The 17,043-nt window shown below is 35.4% G+C and overlaps 1 protein-coding gene across 22 annotated transcripts in view; it reads left to right on the forward strand.

Annotated features, from left to right (window-relative positions):
- The window catches only part of MLLT10 (MLLT10 histone lysine methyltransferase DOT1L cofactor), a 135,872-nt gene that overhangs the window by 77,759 nt on the left and 41,070 nt on the right, over positions 1–17,043 (forward strand). The gene's annotated exons all lie outside the window — the stretch shown is intronic.

Raw genomic sequence — 17,043 nt, forward strand, 5'->3', positions numbered from 1 at the left:
GCTGTAGGTGGCTGTAGTAGATTGACTTATGTATTGACCTAGAGGCTATACAAGTGCAGGCTTTGAAGCTGTAGGGGGAAGAGTTGCATGAAAATAGGTTATTTGAAAATTATATGTGACAGGTTTAGCTAAAAAAAATAAAGTGATAGTTAGTATGGACTTTATTGTCTGTGTGTTCTTTTACACAGAGAAAACAAAATTGGTACTCAGGTATGTCAGCTTTGCTGAATGTGTCCCTCAATTACATTTTCCCAATTTAGCTTAACTGAAAATCAGAATGTCTGCATGGAGAATAACCAGTTTAAACATGTAAAATTATATTCTGAATCTGGACTCCTGTGCAGCCGGATGACACTTTCATATTCTCGTGTGCTATTTAGCAATTGAAATTGGCTGGTTTGTTCTTCCTCTGTTCTAAATGTTATGCGCATTTGGGGCTGTGAGTGGCTTTCTGTTTCCAGTAAACCTGTTGTGGAATGGCCTGGCACAATACTCTTATCTACCAAAGTCTTTGTTGCTCTGAAGTTTCTTTCAAAGCTTTTGTGTTATAAAAAATAACAAATTACCTCACCTTTGAAACTCGGAAATTTTGTCCTTTTTGTTGTTACAGTGGCATTGTTTTTTGCTTAATTTTTCTATTTTGGGGGAAAAGAGAAATGAAGCTTGAATACTTGCTTGTGGAGAGGGTTTTATGCTTTTTGTATTGTGTACTTTCACACTGTAAGCAAGAGTTATTTTTAAAATATACATAGTTCAAGATGAAAACCCCCGTATTTCTTTCAGAACAAGGCAGGTACTTAAAAACTTGATGTCAAAGCCACATTGTTTTAAAGCAGTTAGATAAATGATGGTTTTTATTATGGGTAGTAATGGCAATAGCAGCAGCAACTATATTAAAAAATACTTTTCATGTATTAAAATCAGTGGAGAGACATGGTATATGACAAAACTTCATAGTTCACTATTTATCTTTCTCTTTAAAATACCTAAGAACATCTTCACCTCTTATCTGTTATGAACAGTGAGCATCTAACAGATTTACATCAGTGTTCTGATTATTGTAGTATGAACTTTGTTATTCCTTTATAATCTCTTTGAGGTGGATTATGTATTGTTGTAGATGGGGTAGGAGGTAGAAGTACAAGGTCTTGGTTTCAAGTGAATGACCCATGTTTCCCCTCTTACATTTGTTGTAGAATATTCTGCTCCTGTCAGCTCCTTGAATAGGCCTTTCCCCGTCCAGGTCCATTCTTGCTTCCTTTGTCCTCTTCATTATATCTCACTCTTCCATCTAGAAAATGCCAGTGATAATGTTAAGCTCTTTGTAAATAAATACATGGTTGGAAGTACTGTGTTGGTTTTATGACTTTTATCATGATATTCAGCCTACAGTTTCACATCTATTAAGTATACTTGGATTCTTGGCGGCCAGCATTAGACCTGTCCTCTAAAACCAGTGGTATTTTCTGAGGATGTCAAAGAAGATGTATATGAGTAAATGAACAAACAAAATTCATAAACAAAATCACCCCAGCAAAACCAAGAAAACCCAGAGATACAAAAACAAATGGGCTGTCTTTGAGCACAAGCCCTAAATTTATCCAGAAACTTCTGCATGAATCAGAACATATTTTTGTAATGTACTCTTTTCCCTCATCTCCTGTTTTTCTTATGGTTGTAGTGCTGCTCTTCCTCACTTCATCACAAGCATTTTTTTGGTTTCTCAACCCAATAACCCAATTGTCAACAATTTTTTGTGTTGCAGTGAAGGACATATGAGTATTACCAGTATTATCAGAAACACGTATTTTCTCAGGTATAAAATCCTTATGTTTTTCTTTTCAGTGTGTCTACCACATGTCCACTTGTGTCTGACAAGTGAATCTAAATTATTTGACCCAAGCCCCCAGATAAGATTTGGTGCATGTAAACGTAGTGAGGGAAAACACAGAGTACTCAAGTCAAAAAATTTTTATTGCTTCTTACTTGGAATTACCTTGATACCTCAAAGAAGCTGAATCAGGAATGAGCTAGACCATAATAAACAAAGCTTTTGAGGCACTTTTGCAAGAATCTCCTCCTCTTTTTTTTAATAGTCTTCCTAACAGCAGCTAGCTGAAGCTATAATTCTTTTTCAGTTTTCTTAAGAGTACTTGTTGAGATCCATAAAAATTATGAAAAACATGACTTCACAGATGTATGATAATTGTGTTCATAGTTAATGTTCAGATGAGATGAAGTGTGAAGGGAAGCTTATCTTAAAAGGTAATGCAGATTCATCATGGGCTCTTTATACATAATTAAATGTCTTCCCAAAAAGTTTTATTCAGAATAAGTATATTCATCTAATTTTGTAAAAATATTTGTCATTTCCAAACTTACCCAGTCCACTGGGCTTTGCTTTTCCTGTGTAGTGTAGAACAGAGATGTACCATGAATATAGGTATAGTATAAGGACATGTTATTAGAAGCTGTTACAACACATACACTCAGGTTGTATTTCAGTTGCCATGCAACAGATCTGATGTGTTCAAGGTTAAACTTAAATGTGCAGTCTTTATGCTCTTTATTTTTTTTTTTCTGAAATGTATTTATAACCTGACAGGAAACATTTTATGCATTACTTCAACATTGTATTCCAAGGAATAAAATTAACTCTTAAAAATGAAATAAAATTTACATTGGTAGGGTGATTATGGAATTTTTGCAGTAAATTAGCATTTTACTAAGTACCCTCTTTAAAAAAAACCCACCAAAGTTCTTTAGGTATCAGCTTATTTACAAACCATTCTTTTGTTTTTGTTGAGCATTCACAAGCACTGTAAGTTTATTGTCTAAAAAGGCCAAAGTCAGTTATTGGAGGAGTTATATAAAGCCGATAATGGTTCACCCCAAGTAGGGCTGGTCTTTGGTGTGATTTCAGGATCTGAATCTTTTAATGGGGGAGGGTATGTGTTGATTTCATCTGAACTCAACAATTTTATAGAGCTATCTAACTTTCTAAGTCATGCTAGCTGTATTCTAAGGATTAAGTTCATTCTCAGCATCCTTCTAGGGAATAATATTTAAAGATTACTAGTCTAGTGTTGTAAAGCATTGTGAGCTTGTGTCCCTTGGCAGTAGAAAAAAAACCATTTTATGTGATAAACAGTACCTTCTGACTTTTGTGGAATAATGCAGCAATGTAAAATGGAAAGAATCAAGTATCAGAAATTAACTGAAATTTCTGTTTCATGGTAGATAAAGTTCTTGTGCAGTTGTCTTCCAAGTTCAGCATGGATACTTGCTGCTGGAATTATAACAGTGCTTCAGGCACTTCTCTGCCTTTCCCAGTTCTGCTCTTGATTTCAAGTATATAATAAATTGTGTAGTGTCAACTTCAGTAGCTGAGAACTTTAGGGGATTGTTTGCTTCAGTATTTTAATTTTTTTAAAATTGATTTTATGCCCTGCCCTTACGTGTACTGTAAACCCTAAAAAAAAACTTATATTTTTTTTTTTTTTTCCTTTAAGAAGACTGGAAAAGATTTAATTACCAATTAAGCCTTAAAATGGCTAGCCCATTGTTTCAGCAGCCTTACTGTGTCCATCTTCTGGAATTCCTTTGTCCTGACTGAGGCAAAATTAGAATTTGTCTTTCTACATTTCTATCTCTGCTTTATATATATCTGCCCTTATCCAATATTCAGTATGCTCTGGTTGGTAACACTAGATACTTTTTGGAATAAAGGACTCATCCAAACTCAGTATTATACTTCATTAAAGCAGTATTTAAAATTCTGAGAAACCTTTAATGTTTTTGGCAAAGGTCCTTCTGAGTTGATCTTGTCTTGTGCAGTCAAGTTGCAGCTTTATATATGAGTTTGCTAAATGCTTCAGATTAGTTCCATGTATTTTGTTGTCCTTTCCTATCTGATTCAAGCAGTGCTGAAAAGCTTTGTCAATGTTATACACGTTAAGCCGTGCAGGATCATTGTACTGTTACGCTCATGGTTGCACTGATGACATAGGGGAACTCTGAGTTTCAAAGTAGAAGAGTAACTTGAAATTAATTTCACTGAGATACAAAGTCCCTCAGAATTTACATTAAATCTTTGTGATGCTGTGCTTAAAGTTTGACTTAGCAGCTGAGTCTACTGGGGGAAAGAGTTTAGGAAAAGTTATTCTGAAAGAAGTTTGTGCTATTATGTTTATCTGCAAAGAGCACCAAAGCAGAAGTCTTGCTGTGTGAAAAAGCCAGATTGTATTCAGAGGAGATAGAATACGAAGAACAAATTGTTACTAATAGATATTAATGGCATTTTAGGACTAAGCAAATAGAGTAGAAAGTACACAAGGCAAAATCAATGTGTGGAGAATTGCATTCTTCATATTTGAGGCTGAACAGAAGAGGTATTGAGATTGGTGAATGGTGTACAAGATTAAAATGTTAACATTGATGATTGTTGATGTAGAAAACATGGAGACCTTCCTCAGGTAACAGGGTTAAAAAATCACTTGAAGCAGTAGCTTATGAAAATGGGGATTACCATGGAATGCGTCAAAGTTCATAAGTAAAACAGTTGTTAATCAGCAGCTACACACAGAAGTATTGACATTTCCTGGTGATGAATACATCGTACTTCCATGCTTTTGGACTGTCAGTGTTAAATTTCAGTACATTTTAAAACTCATGAAGTTGTAAGAGGGACTGGCAAGTAATTAATGTTATGCAATTAGGATATGTCTGACAGAAGAAAGGAAGATATTAAGGCATACAAAGGTGTAATGATTAGTGGTGGATATTGAGAGTTATGGAAAGTAACTTATTGGACCAATTTTATTTAATTTCCTGTTTTTTAAAATAAAAGTGGCATAGTAGGTATCCACATTTCAGTTGACAGAGTGTGACATTTTAAATAAAGTCTTGTAATGATAGGAAGTCAGCAAATCCTTGCATTAACTGTAGTTAATAGGTAAGTTTCAATTTTATTTTGATCAGAGAATTTCTAAACCAGTGTTTTCTTTGTTTTGTTATTTCCCCTTATGCTCAGTTGGTCAGAGCATGGTGCTCATAATGCCAAGGTCACGGTTTCGATCCTCAACTCACTGAAGGTTGGACTCAGCGATCTTTGTGGGTCCCTTCCAATTCAGAGTAGTCTGTGAAATCTGTTGGAAAATTCTGCAATTTTTGAAAAAGTCTGGTTATGAGGAGAGGGTGAAATTAATCTCTTGGTCAGCAGTACAAACTAAGAGTTATGTTGGTGGAGCTAAAATAGAAGATTGTCTTTGTCTTAGAAAGATGGATGTATACTTGCAGGATAAGGATGGCCTTCTGGGGAAAGAAGGGCTGTAGAGAAAGGATAAAGGTCATTAATCAGTTGTGTCTGAGTTTCCAGTGCTGAGCTGTGTTTAAAAAGGTTTTAATGCATAAACAACAAGCTAATGAGAAAGGCAGCTCTACCTTCAGAGTGTGTCTGGTCTTTGAATGCTGTGTGGTTCTGTGATTTGCTCTGTATAAGGAAAAGAGTCACAAAAAGTACTGAATGACTGAAAAAAGTACATTATTGGAGAATAGCTAAGGAGTGAGTTTATCAGACCATGGGTATCATATCAGGAACTGAAAAGTAGTACAATGATTCTTAACCTAACAAAAAAGTAAAACATGATCAAGTGAGAGAAAGTAATAGTTGAACAAATCTCAGTTCTGAAATTGTATTTTCTAGAAGATGCAGTTCAATCAGACATACTTATTTGATTTACAGATGCAAGAAGTTCTAGAGCTAAGAAATCAATGCGCTTGCAAAGATTCTTGTTTGGTCCTTACCTATGAACCTAATTCTGTGCTGCATTATCTCTTTGATTTTTAAAAGAAAATTTATCATGTTGCATTAGTTTAGCATATGAAATAGTTTGTAACTGGGTAAATAATGCATTTCAAAATACAGTAGTTAGTAGTATATTTTCAGGCAGCATGGGTCTGCTAGAATTGGTTCCCACCATAGTATGTTCTATACTTTTATCAGAGATTGAGAAGTTGTCTTTGCTGCTTGCTCTGAGGGTTCTGGGTTTCTAAAAACATATGTTGTAAAAGATGTGCTTGGATGTAATGAATAAGAATTTCTTGGTGTAGAAGGGTATAGACAAAAAGATACTGAACAATGAACCTTCTAACAGATTTGTTTTGAAAACAGTTATGAAAAACTTCTGAGTATAGATAGGGAACTGAACATTATTATACTTCAGGGGGGAAAAAAAGGCTATTGTCATCACTGTGACATTCATTTCAAGAAGAGGTTGAAAAGTTACATCACGATTAATTGAAGTTACTCCATACATGCTGCAGGTAACAAAGTACTATATTTATTTATGATGCTAATTTCCTCCTAAAATATGACTATGAATGTGATAGTTGAGAAGACGCATACAGTGATAGTTTTAAAACATGCTTTTCAAAGAATCTGAAGCTCTTTTCTAGACTGGAATAACTTTAATTTGAGAATGTTTCAGTTTAAAAAAATGTTTAGAAGCATGATCATAATTACTGTACAAAAAGAATTACTATTCCTGGTCAAGATTTTTTGGTAATGGCATACGGGTAATTGCCCTGTTTTCTGGGGTTTTTTGGTGGGTTTTTTGTTTGTTTTGTTTTCATTTTTGTTTTCTTAAAGTTAATAGAAAAACACAGTATACTGCTTAATTGGATGGGCTGCTGAAAGCAAAAAATATTCAGCCTGTTCTACTCTAGAAGTCTCTAAGCTGCCTGACTTTCCATGGAAGCAGTGTTTTGTGCATGAGATGCAAATCAGCCGCCCTGAGTGTTGCAAGACCAGAAACTCTTGGAACATCACTTTTCAACAAGTTGATTTAAAACAAGGCAAAGTTTTCCTTTCCCAAAAAACTGTAAAGTTTTTGGTTTTGAGTGAAAACAGATGGGAGGGCTTTCTGAAGTGAAAAAAAAATGGCCAAGGAAGGGAAGTTCTAATGACTAGGAAGGAGTTTCCATGTCAAGTTGTTAAGGCCTGCTAATTTCAGAGAATATCTTGGCAGCTGTGGAAATTACACGACTAGCTAATTGTTGTATGAGAATGTGTCTGTCAAGTTAAAATAGAAATTTTGAAGATTACATCTATAAACTAGACTCCCAAATTATGGTGAGTCTGGGCATTAGCTTCTATTTAAATTTCAAAAGATGGCCTTATTTATTTATTATACTCAGACAGTCAACAGCAAATAGTATGTTTAAATTTTGAACTTGTAATACATTCAGATGCTAAAAAAAAAGCACAACAAAGCAAAGAAATCAATATGGGAAAGGGAGTGTGTATTTTCTTGACTTCCCTTTTAGGTCTTCATTTAATAACAAAATAAAGAAAATTTTGGAAGAAAGACATAGTTTTAAGCAGCTTAGAAAACAGATGCAAATATTTCTAAATTGTTGAAATACTGTTTTTATCCAAGCTTTATGAGTCTTCTGCCCAAATATTACTTCTAAATTGTTTGAAATACTGTTTTTATGCAAGCTTTGTGAGTCCTCTGCCCAGATATTACTGAAGTAACAAATACAAGAAATTCTGCAGGTCTAGATTTTTTCCCATACAGAATTATTTGCACAATTGGCATCTAAATACAAATTTTTTAAAACATAATAAGTGTCTTTATGAATACACTAACTATTTGCTAGTTGTATCTATACTGGCAGGGAGGAAAATGGACTGGGAAGGGCTTAAAGGCTACTTCAGTTTCTGTAGTTATTACTTTCCAAATTTAGCTATAAATCTGTTTTGTTTGGGAAGGGAAGGTTTTCACAGAAGTTCGTGAGCTTTTGGTAAACTTCTTGCCTTTGTAATATATTTGACCCATTAGCCTACAAAGTGCTTAAAGTGCCTTGTATATATTTGATGTTAGGTTTGAACTCGTGATAAAAATGAACTTATTTCAGGCCTGGGTAATCTGCATAAACTACGCTGCATGAACGAGATCTGTCTGACAGCTTTGCTGCTATTGTTGTCTGCATAGTGAAGAAAATAAATTGCCTGCTTTTCCAGTGGCTGATTGTCTTTGCAGATACATGGAGGAAAAGTATGTGGTATTGTCATTATTACATTAAAAAATATTAGGGGAGAAAGAGAAAATGTACTGAAACTTCCAGTTTTGTGCTTGGAATATGTTAGTTCTTTAGCTCTTATTAAAAAACTAGGACTTGGAATTTTAAATAGAGTGGGGGAATAAGGAAACACTGTGAAGCAATTAAGATTTCTATCCTATCAGATGTTTTTGTTGCAGAACTTGATATTTGCTTTAGAGGTGTATTCCTTTTCTGAAAAATAAGGATGTATTCCTTAATTGTATTGCTGCTTGGAAAATAAAGTGAGTCACAAGTGTTTGCTTACTTGTAACTGTTTAGTTCTCAGAAACTCCTTTAAAATGGCTTAACTTAAAAAGGACTTTCATAATGGTATCAAATTAAGAGTTTTTTTGTGTGTGTATATATATATTTTTTTCTTTAAATTAAAATATCCATCTTCTTGAGTGTGAACATTTTTCAGCATCTGGAGTCAATTACTAGAGTATGGCATTCTTTGTAAGTCAAATGTGAGATAGCAATCAGTCTTTTAACTCCATAAAATCTGTTAAAGGTGACATGGGAACATAAAAAAGTGCATGTGGGGGAGGGTAGAGAAGAGGCATGACTATAAAAGGAGCAGTAGGGTTTTTTACTGTTCCTTGAAAATTGTACTTTTCAGATCTTACAGACTTTTAAGTCTTTCAGAAATCAAGTGTAACTGAAAAATAAGTTATATGTATGTGTTGATAGTTCTTGAAGCATTTTTGTCCTTCTGAAGACTTTCCAATTCATAAGGTAAAATTATTTTTTTGTTGTTGTTGTCAGTCAGAGGTGACAACACTACAGTCATGTTTTTAAAATCAGAGGGAAGCATTTAAATTTTCCATTTAATTGATGTGAAAAGCTGCAGTACCAGAAGTTAAACTGACTGAAAGTTGTCTCAGGAGTGTATCTAGGGAGAGGCTGTGATGTCTAGAGATGTTGCTGATGATCATAATAATTTCTGCAATTCCTTTATAAAGTTTCAAAAAGGAAATAAAAAAAATTAAATAGAAATGCTAACATAATACAGTGGCATAAAAAAGACTAGTTACCTTAAAATAATTGGGCTTTTCAGTGAAAGATGTTGCTCAGGGACAAATCCATTAAGACTTAGAACGGAGAGATTTCATGTGACACTTGTATAGGATGACACTCATATTCATATAGGAGCTATACAGCTTTTTAAAACAAATATAATAGGGCTGAGTGTCTGATTATCAAGTCCCTGTGCTACCTTCTTATGTGATTAATTTGTTTTTCTTCCTTAAGTAGGTTATATGGGTGTCATAGGACTAAGAACAGCAGCTTTCTGAAGCTCCAGGTGGCCTGTGGTACTGTAGTGTGTGACTTGGCACAGTGCTGCAGCACATGCGCCCCAGCAATTCTGGTTCTGTAGTGGAGGATTTGCAGCCAGGTGGTCCCCTGGTAGCTCCATGTGCATAAAGATGTGCCTTAGGTACAGGAAGTGACAGTGTCCTAGTGCCTTTTCATTATATGGTGTTTCTGGTACTCTGCAAACATTACCTGTATCTGCACAATCTGCATGTAGATCCATCTGAATGTGAGCTCATTTTTGATAAATCTCCACAGTGTGATTAAAATGCAGAAAATTGGTAGCAGTACAGTGTACTTCTAGAAGGTTACACAAATAAAACTCTCTTTGAAGAGTATTAGGCATACCTGAAAAGGTGTTTTAGGAATATGATTATATTGATATACAGGTATGCTGTATACATAAAGTGTGCTGTCAGAATTCTTAGCAGGACAGTTCTTGCAAAGGCTTTTGTGGTGGTAATGCAGGAAATAGTAAGTGAAAGAAACTATTTTGTATTCTTAGAAAAGCTACTTCTTACCTGATCCTGAATGTAAAGCAGTTTTGTAAAACCAAACTGGAATTTAACACCTAGTTTAGATGCAGACTCGTTGCTTCATATTGCTCTTTATATACTTTTTATTCAGATTTTCAACAGAAATCTTCATGTTTCAGTGTCAGATTTGGTAGGTATGTGAGAAGGCCATAAGGATAACAGGAAAAAACTGTTCATTTTGACAGTGATCTGGTTTGCTGCATATGTTTTTATGAGAGAGAATTACATGCAGTGGTAGAAGGTTCAGAAAAGAGTTCTCACTAACCTGAATAACAGGAAAAATTGAAAATTTTAGTCATAAAAAAGTGAGTGAGCATCTATGTTCTTTGGAGCAGTATAGCTCTAGAAATCTGAGTTGAGAAGGGATTTGTGGAAGCTGGTAACAGAACTGAAGAATACGAACATGTAACTGGGACTTGTGCGTGAAAAATTCTATTAGATACTATGTACTTGGCTTTATTTCTGTTTCCTATTGTTTATTTGTTTTGAACATCTGTGAGATAAGAATGACTAGAGATTCCAAGTAAATTAAAAAAACCTCAGCAGAAACACCCCCCCCCCCCAAACAAACAAACAGAAAACCAAACACCAAACACATCAGTCATTCCTCCAAAGGAAAAAGTGGCTCATAAACTGTCAATATTGTTAGCTTTCACATCAGAATGTCAAATGCAAATTGTTGGAATTTGTTTTGTTTGGGTTTTTTCAGCTTTTTTTTTTTTTTTTTTTAAAGTGTGATTGCTATCATGGACAAATGTCTAATCTGACAGATTTAGGGCTTGGTTACATCAAATAACATCCTTCCTAGGGACAAAGTCACTAGGCTTTTTTTCTCTTGTGGAATAGGGGTAAGCTTAGAATGGAACTTGAGTTTTTGTATGTATAACCAATTCCCTTAAAAACAAGTGAACAGCCAGAGGGTGGTGGCTTGGATGTAGGTATTAATACCAAGTCATTTCAGAAATTGAAATGAATGAGCTGGAAGCATCAAAGTTTTTTCTGAGCAGGACTTACTTTAAGGAGGAATAATTGTAAGGTTCTAAGTAAAGCAAACAATAGCATCTGCTGTAAGGATTGGATGACGAACGGAAAGATTTAGCCATGATTGAGAAGAAAATACGGGAGGCAGCAGAGATGGCAAATAAATGAAAACAAGTAGAAGTCAAGTTCAATTATTACAGCATTTGTATACATATAATTACCATTGACAATCCCTAACCTTTCTTGACACCTTAGCCTGTTGGATTTTAATTTGGCTGTACATTGTGGCAGAAAACTGGGTGACTGGGAGTACCTCAGTGCAGGAGTCAGGAAAGACATAGCTACCCAAAAAGGCAGTTACACAGGAACCAAGACAGTAGGTCTTTTTTCCTGCCAGAATAAAACACCTTTTTTCATCTGCCTTCTACTAATTTATGGAGTGTGGAAGGGAGTGGTGTTAGGGGAACAGTTCTCCTTCTGTTCTGTGGAGAGGCTTGGGGGGAGTCTAGAATTAGCTCTGTCAGTCACAAGCAGGACTGATCTAGTGTCGGCCCTTCCTTGTGTAATTGGAAGAGGTCTGTGTTAGAACAGCTAGTGTTTTGTTAGCTCTTCAACTGCATCTCTTCCTCATTTGTCTGTGAAGTTTTATCTTAGAGTAGGAAATTTTGCATTGGGACATATCTAGTCTATTCTGCTTTGAAACTTTCTCATACCTCTTGAGTTATGTTTGGGAATACATTATATGTGATTGCTTGGATTAGTGGTGGCTCCCGTTTGGTATGGTTTTAAAGAAACAAAAGTTAAAGGTATAGCTTTGGCAGTCTAGGACTGAGCTTGTTTGAATAAAATAAAAAATAAAGAAAAGAAAAACCCTACCATCACCCCAAGCCTCCTTCCAAACCTACCCAATGGTTCCTTAAATTTGAAAGGGATTTTCTTTAGTGTTGAAAGCAATGATGGATCAAAATGGCTACTATTTCTAGTGTACAAAAGTTGAGCCTAACTGGAGAGAACAGATATGATTATAATCAAATAAAGGCTGTGGAAAGTAGGTGTGGGTGAAATGATTCCACTCTTAAGAGTGGTGGACTGCAGTTGCATTGTGTCCTCTGCACCTGAGAAAGAATTTGTATGGCATAATGTTGTTCCAGTCATGTTATCTCTGTGCATTTTAGTAATTTTTTCCTTGTAAATTATGAGTGTATTTTTGTATTTTGTTAGCTCTCTGAAAATTGTTAAGAAGGTTAATTAAAATTATCAGTTTTATTTATTTCAGATTAAGGCACTTCTGTCAAGAATCATACAGAATTTTGCACATTGTGCATTTTTTCTGTACCACCAAATTTAAACCCCTGAACATTAGTTCTGTTTTTTAGAGAACACACTTTGTATGTAATGCTTTAATTAAAATATTCCAAATTTTAGAAGTGTTTCCATTGAAGTACCTTTGTCTAGTTATTCAATTTTAGTCAGTAGGTAAAAGTCAAAGCTTTTAAATTTTTTAAAATTGCTTCTTAGTTCTTGTAATCTTTGAGTATGAATGACGGATGTTTAAGATGTCTTTGTTCATTCATTTTTTTTGAAATTCTGATGTTCAGAAGACCCTTCAGAAGAGTTAAAAAATGGCTTATGACAGCAGTGTTTAGTAGCGTCCAGTTGTGGCAAGAGTAAAGAAGAGAAAAATAAAGCATTAAAGGCAGTTTCCCTGTTGGAATCCAAATAGTTACTGCAGTCAGATCTCAGAGGCTGATGCCTAGAAAATTCCCCCATGGGAGTATGACAGAGGTGTTCTCCCCACTCAGATCTGTAAAATAATTTATTCTATTACCTCAAACCAGATGTGTAAACTGAGGCCTTTGTTCCTTAGTGGCGTGAAAGAGTGAAGGAGCAAACTGAAACTGAAGCAATTCTGTAGTCATGAGGTCATTGTCCTAAGCAGGAATAAGCTGGTGGGATAAGTGGAAGAGGGCTGGCATCTGCACGACTGCCACCACTCTGCAACTGGGCATTACAGTGCTCTGGTGCTGTGGAGGCTGTGCAGGAGACTTCAGCTGCACGGCAGAGGATGTGAGTGTTCTGACACGTGAGGATCAGAGATCAGTAAATACTCTAAAAACCCCAGCATCTGTGAAGGAAAGGAGCATCTCCTTTGGTGTACCACTAGTTGGACATTCTTTCTATGTATCTGAGTTGTTCCTGAGCTGAGCTCTCTGCAGTCCAGGAGACACAACCATTTTCTGTTAGACTTGATTGCTTGAATTCATCTCAATCTATCAGTGAAGCAAAACAGATGCCATGTGATTAAAATTAGCAAGGCAACTTCCGTTTGAGTTTCTAAATTTGTTGCAGACAAAAAAATTAAAATCGATCTTTTCTTGGGGGCACTGATTGCCACTGGAAAGAATTTGAATTTTTATTTGTAATAGTAGCTTTGGAATACAGCTAATTGGCATGTGCTGGAATGCTCTTATACTCAACATTTAAAATCTAACCAACACTGATAAAAGAAGTATAAGTAAAAAATTATAGTGGATAGAAATAAATCCATTTTACAATTTGTGCTACTGTAAATGATCAGAGCTCTAATACAAGAAAGATGTATTCAGGTATATTATTGTTCACTGAAATTCCTGTCTATACATATATTCTTTTGTGTGTCTGTTAAACATGATCTTAACATGAAGCCCTTTTTCTCCTAACTCAAAAGCTTTCGCGAAGTTGATGAATGCCATACATAATGGTAAGTTATATTAGAATCTTTTTCAGAGGTTCATTTATCACAAAGGGTAGCCTTTTGTGGAAAAGCCTGATTGAAGGTCTGCATATTCTATGGATTGGGTGAAATACAGGTCTGCAGTGCGTCAATTGTTCAGTACCTGAGTGAAAACTTTTGTAGATTGTCTGCAGGAGCCTGATAGGTCAATAGTTCCTCAGTTCTCTTTTTATGATCTTTTTGTATGTGTGAAGTAAAACGGTAACAGTTTTATTCCAGTTCTGAGATTCTTTTCTTTAATTTTGTGAATAGTGTTTTCTAGTCCTTCTTCTGTGCTCCATTCATAGGTGTGTTATAGTGGTGTCTACCTCGGGCATTCTCCCACTTCCCTTCCTGACTACTTAAATTACTACAAGTAATGCATGTGAAGGTAGCCTTGTTTTGTCCATTCTTTGTTCTGACAGCCTGATGCTGCTCATTTGTGTCACTGATAACAGAACTATCAGGTTCAGAGGGAGCAATATTGAATCTTTAATGTATCTAATGGCTGTTTCCCTTTAGTGTTGAGCATTGGCTTTGTACCCCTGTTTCTGTATTCACTTGTAGCTAGTGGAAATGAAATACCTTATTAAATTAGAACTTGGTTTACTTTTTCAAGGCTATTGTTAGTTTGTAGGAAACAATCATAGCTGTATTCACAAGTTACTGGAAGATTTAAAACTCTCACATGAGGCTTATTTTGAAGGTTATCAAGTTTATTTCTCAGTATGATATTTAATTGGTGTCAGGTGATCTGTTAATAAAAATTGGAAATTTTTATCCATTTATGCTGGTCCCAAATAGAAGTTTTTTTACTGCTGTGCACATATGTTAGGAGAGCAGTGCTGTATGCATTGTTAATTGTATTGACTTGAAATTCAGTGTATGCAAAAGAATTTAAATGTTTGAAACTTTGCATGACCAAGTTTTTTGCATTTTAAGCAAGCAGTCATTACAGTTTTATAGAACTTCTGCTTTTCACACTGTCAGAGCTATGAATTACACCTCTTAGGCAGATGTTAGAGTGGTGGGTCTCTTAAATAATAAAAAATTTAATATTACATTATGTTTCGTAGTCTACATGTGGTGAGAAATACTGAACTTTCTCTAGATTTTCTTTGCTTTAATAAAATAGGTTTAGCTTTTTTCCTTTTGATGTAGGGTTTCCCTCTCACTCTCCCAGGTATACAGTGCTCTGAACCAGCTTTGAGATGAAGGAAAGCAAGCTCACCATTTTTCTGAACAAAAATAAAACATCTGAAGGGTATCTGACAAAGTGTGCTGAATTTGGACTTGGTGAGTTTCTGCTGTTTATAAGCAGAGCGTTTTTGCTGTTTAATGTTGAAGAGGTATAGATTCACAAGAGGGTGCAGAATAGAAATTGATGGAATGCCATTTGTGACTTCTTTCCACAATTACACCTTTTGTTTCTTAAACGAATGGCATAGGTAGTTGGAAGGGCATATATTGCTAAACAGTAGTAATGCTTTATATAACTTACTGTTGTGGAACAGCATAATGGTAGCTACATTTTTGCTTTAGAATGGTGTTTGGACAGGATTTATCGTCTAATTACCTTTTTTTGGGGTGGTGGGGTGGTGGTAATGTTTCACAATACCTTCTGATGCTAAGTTGGTTACTTTTTTCCCCCAGTATTGCCTTTCTCTCCTTCCCTCCCTCCCCCCATTCCAGTATTGTAGGGATCTTGTTTTGTCAGAAGCATGTATCTGGGTGAAATCAATGAGAGTAGATAGAAATTTTGATAATATAAACAAGAGGAGATCTTGTCATGTGTGTTTATATAGGATGAAATGAAAGTATTAAAACTTAAGATAAGTATTTAAATAAAGGAAGATAATTTACTCCAACATCATATTCAGATTATGTGTCAGGTAATGCTGAGGATTGTACATGTCACTGTCAGTAAGAGTTTTGATGGAGTCTGTGTGAGGAGCTTGTTTTTTCATTGCACAGAGTTTAAGCTGGCTGCACATCAGCAATAAAGTACCAAAAAGAAAACCAGTGAGATTTTGTTTGAGTGGAAACAAATACAAGTTTAGAGCAGAGAGGTTTATTATTAATAGTTTTGCTATAAAGGTGGGCAAACTGTCAGTTGAAATTTGATGCTGACGAAGTCTGAAGGAGGAAAGATAATAGCTAAAAATTGAACTGGTTTGAAAGAATCTAGTCCTAAAGAAGAGGACTAGAAAATGGAATCAAGAAAGTTGTTCCATTAAGATGCCTGCCTTAATAGAAAGGTGTCAAGACATGTCAAGGCAGACAGTGGTAAACTGCAGTTTTGCCAGTAAGAGACTTGGTATACTCAGTGCTATGTTTCACAGTTGTGTAGTCAACTTCTTGTATCTTTCATGCCTTTTTCAAAACCTTTTCTAAAAATCACAGAGTTTGCAGTTGAGAGATGTAAACTGCTATTCACTGTGTGATAACAATGTGCTTTGTCCTTCCAAGTTGTACTCTGTTGCAGTCAAACTTTTTTGACTTGACCATGCAGTCTCATCTCTTCTTCTACGGGTCTAGCAGTGAATAGGAGCAAGAGGGATATACATATCTGTAAATGCATATATATACATATTGAGTAAACCTATCTTTTGGCAGCTTTAGTGCATACTTAAAGGCTCTGAGAAGCAATGACCTGATTGTAGAGTTTGCTTGTTGCCTTTCTGTGGTTACTTCAGTTGTTGCTTGTCCTGTCTTCTGTCTGTTTTATTTCATACTCCTGTTGCTGTTTTTAGGTCTTTGTTATTGATTGTTCTATGTCTTACGTTGATTTTTGAGTTGCAGTGAGGCGAATCCTAATACAGAGCAGACATCCATTGTTCCAGTGTCAGTCCTGTGATTGTTTTTAGAAGACAACATGTTTACAGACAAACTTAATTTCTGTAGCCTTTGCCTCTCCATCAATGCAGGCAAAATTTGGTATATATGATTTTTTTTAACAAGATAACCTAAACTAAACAGAATCTGTACTGAGCATGAATTAAAATCTTTGAATCTAGCCCAACTTGGGCTAGAATTTTTCAGTGCTGATGAAAAGGCATCTGCCTGTATTGAAGCATGGAGACAGTGCTCAGCTAAACCATCTAAATTGATAAAAACAAAGAACAAGACAAGGGTAAATTAAAAAGTCAGCCTGAAGTAGTTCTGTTATGCATGTTTCGAAGTACTGAGTAATTACTATTTGGCTGTCAGATATTGCAGTCTTAAGTGTAACTATCTGACCATGAGGTTCTAGAATACCACTTGAAAATTATGACTCCTGCTAATGACAGCTATTTGTGGGCCTTCACAAATTTGGGCAACAGCTGCTCCTTCTTCTCCCCTGCCCCCTCTCTT

The sequence above is a fragment of the Cyanistes caeruleus genome, chromosome 1, assembly GCF_971803275.1.
Source record: "Cyanistes caeruleus chromosome 1, bCyaCae1.hap1.1, whole genome shotgun sequence".
Taxonomy (NCBI): Eukaryota; Metazoa; Chordata; class Aves; order Passeriformes; family Paridae; genus Cyanistes; species Cyanistes caeruleus.